Genomic DNA, 5,423 nt, shown 5'->3' with positions numbered 1-5,423 from the left:
TTTTGATATGAAATATGGATGTGAAAAATTAGGATAATGACATGTATGAATGAATGAGTTTGGTATGTGATTTTGGTATGTTTTGGTTTAGATAATAAGGATGATATTGTTTGGTGATTGGATGACATGAAGGATGTATGTTTTGTGATTAAAGTTGGTTGAAATTATGATGCATTTCTGCTTTGATTTTGGACTTGTAGGGATGACCCTTAAGGGTGGCAATTCGACTTTTCAAATAGCCTATTTTTGTCCACACAGGTGTGTGTCTCAGCCGTGTGTGACACACGGTCATGTTACACAGTCGTGTGTCCCTTGGGGTAGTCCTACAACTTAAAGTCAGTCTCGAGCATGGCCTAGACACACGAGCGTGTGGTTAGCCGTATGACCTAAGTCAGTTTCGACCACAGCCAAGGCACATGGGCATGTCTCCGGCTATGTGGGACAAGTCAGTATGTATGCCCTGCTTTTTCATGGCCTAGACACATGGGCCTGTGACCTTTGTGACTTAGAAAATTTATTTAGTTTCAAAAAATTTTGTATGTACTCGGTTTAGTCCCGACCCCTTCCTAAAGCATGTTTAAGGTCTCATTGACCTAAGAAAGGGACTCTGTGTTTATGTTTGACCATGATGCTTTGAAATGTGGATGATGTTTGGGAATTAATCTTATAATGTTTTGAAATGTCTGGTAATGCCTCTTAACCCTAGTCCGGCGACGGATACGAGATAAGGGTGTTACAGGTCTGGAAACACAAGGCTACTAGAGAGTACTCCATGAAGAGTGGGTATCGTACTTTAATTACATATCAATTACAGAATTATGACTACAATTCTTTCACAGCTGATAAATACAGAGATTTCTACAAATTACTTTGGGCTTTACATATTCCTGCTAAAGTAAAAAAAAAAAACATAGGTGGCAACTTTTCAACAACTATGTGCCTCATTATACAAATCTTTTTCAAAGAAGATTGTATGTTGATGTCGTCTGCCCTCTCTGTAAAGAAGCTCCGGAGGATTCAGACCACTTGATGTGGAATTTTGGTGTTCTATAGCAATTATGGGCCTCTCTCAACATCAGGATTGCTCCGAGTGGGAATACCTCAAATGAAAAAAATCGATTAGTCAACACTTTTCTTGTGGCAGATGTTAGTAATAGACAGGTTCTAATTATCTCTTTATGGGTGTTATTGTATAAAATAAATAAATTGGTTCATGAAGGACTAAAGTTTTCCATCCAGGATCTCCTGGGTTTTATCCGAGGTTATTGTCAAGAACTCTCTTTGTGCTAAGTGAATCTGAAATCTTTTTCTACTTCTATGATAAAGCATTTATGGCGTCCCCCTGGTATTGGTTTTATTAAATTGAATTTTGATGCTTCATTCCAAAGAGAAACTAGAACTTCTTTTGCAGTTGTTTTAGCAAGAAATAATTAAGGGCATTTTATGGGTGCGTGTACTTACCCTTTTGTAGATGTGGTTGATGCTTTTGTTGTTGACGCTCGGGCGTGTGAAAAGACTATGCTTTTTGCGGTTGAAATGGGCTTCAGGAGGCTACTGTTGGAAGGGGATTCTTTATCGATAATAAAAAAACTCAACTAAAAAAGGGAGGATAGATCTCTCCTTAGACCGATTATCCACAGTATTCTTTTTCTTGAAAGACGTTTCGAGAAGGTTTCTTACCTTTTTGTACCGAGATCATTCAATAATGCGACACATACTTTGGCGATAGTAGGTCGTCGATGACAACTCCCTTGTTTCTGGGTTCATGAACCGCTAGATTCAGTGGGGAAAGTGATGGCTGAGGATTGGACAGCTTGGATCCAAAGATGTTGAAATGGTTTTGTTCGCTTTGAAGATGGAGAAGGTTCTGTTGAATCTCCGTGGATGGGTTTGAAAGTTTTTCTCTCCCATGTTCGGCTAAACTGTGGATCTACTCTGGGTATGTTGAATTTTTTGGCTAATAATTTCTAGTGACTTTTCATTTTTGGTGAGGGCCGAGTTTAATGCATTAGTGGTTTTGTTTCTTTCCTATGTGCTCTGTGTACTTGTTGGAATTATTTTTTTTTATTTTTTTCTATCTTTTCATTCTTCTGCCGCTTTATTTTGTTTCAGCTGCCTCAAGCCTTGTTTTTTAATGAATATTAGTATTTTGTTGCAAAAAAAAAAAGATTTTTGAAACATAAGAAAACTAATAATTGATGAGATTAAATCTAATGATTTTAAAATCTAAAGTTTTAGCTAAAATTTAATCTTAAAATTGATGTCTAAAGTCTAAATCTCATTTTCCAAATTAAAATCTAATCAAAGCTATAAAAAACCCTAAATTCAAAATTCTAAAACTTAAGATAAATCTAATGATATATAAAATACAAAAGAAGAAACACAACTAAATATGGAAACATTTGAGTTCTAACTTAATTCACAGAATGTACTGCCCCAAAATTTTAAGAACTTGTTTGTGAAAACCGACAATAATTAATTTTTGTATCTATGGTTCTGTATTCTACGATTGAGTTTAAGGTCTAGATTTCGAGTCGCATCATTAAAAGTTTTGTTGTTTTAGAATCAACCCACAAGCATGCACTACCTGTTTGAGTTCAATCCTATGAGAAAGGATGACAAGAATGAGCCTGCTGGTTAACTGGTTAACTGGTTAAGCATCTGTCTGTATTTTTTCTAGTTTCGAGTTCGAATTCCATCGTACGCGTTAGGAATATATTTTTTGCAAATATTGAGAAGGGTGGTGGTTAGTTTAAGTAGTCTAAGGAAAAGTTATTATTATTTTTCTTTACCTCCTAATTCTTTAATTTTTTACTCCTTCTTCTCAAATTTCTTTTCTTTTCTCTTCTTCCTGCAATCGATCTTGTGTGGTTGTAAAGCTTAGTTGCCTATAAGACCAATTCAGCATAAGTTCTATTGTAACTTCCTGTCGTTATGCTTTTCGTTCTGTTAACATTTTCTGTCAAAACAGGACTTTACTCATTTAGTCAATTTTCTATTAAACGCTCGATTTACTATATTGTTTAGGCAAGGGTGTTGCCAAAGACAGTAATCCGCCGTGTTAGGCTAATTTCTCCTGTTTCGTACGAGGTGAGTGTGCGAATTGGAATAGAATGATGTTGAACCTTTCAACGTATGTTAATAATAAGTTATTTTTACTGAACATTGGAATTAATGATGTAATTGTTTGTGTAATGAATAATTAGGTTCCAGGTAGTCTCCGCATTGTTTCTCTGTCAAAACCAGATCAGGCGCATATCGAAAACTCTACTTTTCAAGTTTCGGATCGCCAAAAATGGTGGCTGTCAACGCCACACAACCAGGCACACGAGCATGTGACTAAGCCGTGTGCGCCACACGGGCGTGTGGCAGGCCGTGTGAATGGTCTTCTAACTCACTGTTTATTGAATTAAAACCACACGGGCGGCCATATGAGCGTGTGATTAGGCCATGTATGGCCATTCTACTGCAGGGTTCACACGACCAAGGACACGGGCGTGTGCCCGGGCCTTGAAACTCACTGTTCATTGTATAAAACCACACAGCCAAGGACACGAGCGTGTGCCCAGGCTGTGTAACTCACTGTTCATTGAATAAAACCACACGACCAGGGACATGGGCTTGTGCCCAAGCCGTGTAACTCACTGTTCATAGTATAAAACCACACGGCCAATGACACGAGCATGTGCCTAGGCCGTATGACTCACTGCTTGTGCTTAAAATCCACACGGCTAAGGCACATGGGCATATGCCCAGGCCGTGTGGCGGGATATTGGATCTGAGAACTATTTTTGAGGCCGAGAAGGTTGCTAAACTTTGGTTTGGTTTCCTCAATATACGAATAACTGAATTTGCTTATATAACACTAGTTTGTGAGTCATGTACTTAAATATGCACTGTAATACTACTATATTATCGAACTACTTTATTAATTATGTAATGTATTAGAATGACTGAACATGTGATATGGACTACTGCATTTTGTATTAACATGTGGTGGGAGATTGTGAAGAAGAAGGGAGTTTGTATTGAAATAGTGGCTATGCCACAATAAGTATCATTTTGTTTTGCTCTTGTCACTTATTAAACTAGCAGCTAAGTTGCGTTTCTATAAAAGTGTCATTGAACACTTTAAAGGTGTGTAGGGACGGATAGGCACTAAATGTCCATAATGGTGTGTTAGGATGACTGAAGTTGGTGTGTAGCGGATGGAATAGGGACATTGCATTCGAATCTGATCTGAACTATTTCTAAACTGGAATAATACATATATACATATGTAAAATCTCTGCTTTGAACTTAGAACGAACACGCTTCTGTGTTGAACCAAATCTCTGAACTGGAAATTCTCTATAAGCTACCATTGTTGCATTACTTTCATTTTTACGCAATGAGTTCATAACTCATCCTATTATTGGTTAAATTTCAGGTGGTAATTAGACTTGATCGGGTCGGTGTCGCGGAAGCTTGGTCCGATATTAAATATTGTTCCTAGCATAGTTATTATTAGTAGGAATATTTGTCTTATGATGTTATGAATTTAGGAAGACTATGTCTTTAAATTATTGTCGTGTTGAATATTGTGTGACTATTGGTTTACTTCGGTTGCGTTATGGTAATGTCATCTTTAGAATGGATGATGTAACTCACGGACTTAGCCTAGATGTCTAGGCCGGGTTTAGGGTGTTACATAGAATTCTAAAATGTTTCATTTTTTTTTAGTTATATTAATTATTTTGATATTGCATTTATTTGTATTTGTATTTTGATATTGTGTGACTCATTTTGTGTTGATTATTATAGAAAAGTCGCAACAAATTTATCTTGTTTTTTTATTATAGAAGGACTCATCATAGCATGGGAGACTAGTTTTAGGCAGCTGGAGTTGGAATGTAATAATGCTTTGTCAGTTGAAAAACTCCTTATTGAAGGTGCTGCAAATAGGAGGATGCTGGACTTGTGTCTAATCCAGCAACTCTTATGCCACAACTGGAAAGTGCGAATTCAACATATTTCTAGGGAACAAAATAAAGTTACTGATCATATAGTTAAAATTGTCAACTTAAATTACAACAGCTTGCAATTGTTTGAAGAACCTCCGGCCTCGGTTCTAGAATTACTGTGACATCCCTAATTTAACCCTAGTCGGGAAGTGGTTTCGGGACCACGAAATCGGGTCACAAAAACATTTAAATACCTTATTCCATGCCAAATATGTGTGAAAATGCATGTGTGAATTTTCAATTCTTTGATTTTGTTAATTTGAATGTGAATTGAAAGGAAAAGGACTCATGTGAAAGGATTTAAATATATGTGGCTAATTTTAAGAGGCTAATAAAATAATGAAGTAAAATAAGTGGAGTTGCATGTCAAATAATCCATTTATTAAGGAGAAGTGGCCGGCCATGACAAGGTTATGGGCA

The 5,423-nt window shown here is 36.8% G+C and overlaps 2 long non-coding RNA genes across 2 annotated transcripts; one reads left to right on the top strand and one right to left on the bottom strand.

Annotated features, from left to right (window-relative positions):
- Positions 1-766: 766 nt before the first annotated feature.
- LOC128293186 (uncharacterized) lies at positions 767-1,569 on the bottom strand. Its single transcript, XR_008283292.1, has 2 exons — positions 1,462-1,569; positions 767-1,100 (listed from the first exon to the last, which is right to left on the bottom strand). It is a non-coding gene; the product is annotated as an uncharacterized LOC128293186 (long non-coding RNA).
- Positions 1,570-1,814: 245 nt separating this feature from the next.
- On the top strand, positions 1,815-4,843 carry LOC128293187 (uncharacterized). Its single transcript, XR_008283293.1, has 2 exons — positions 1,815-1,939; positions 4,430-4,843. It is a non-coding gene; the product is annotated as an uncharacterized LOC128293187 (long non-coding RNA).
- Positions 4,844-5,423: the final 580 nt, after the last annotated feature.

Source organism: Gossypium arboreum, chromosome 5 (assembly GCF_025698485.1).
Source record: "Gossypium arboreum isolate Shixiya-1 chromosome 5, ASM2569848v2, whole genome shotgun sequence".
Lineage (NCBI taxonomy): Eukaryota > Viridiplantae > Streptophyta > Magnoliopsida > Malvales > Malvaceae > Gossypium > Gossypium arboreum.
The sequence above is the reverse complement of the archived record's forward strand: the minus strand, read 5'-3'. Positions and strand labels throughout refer to the sequence as shown.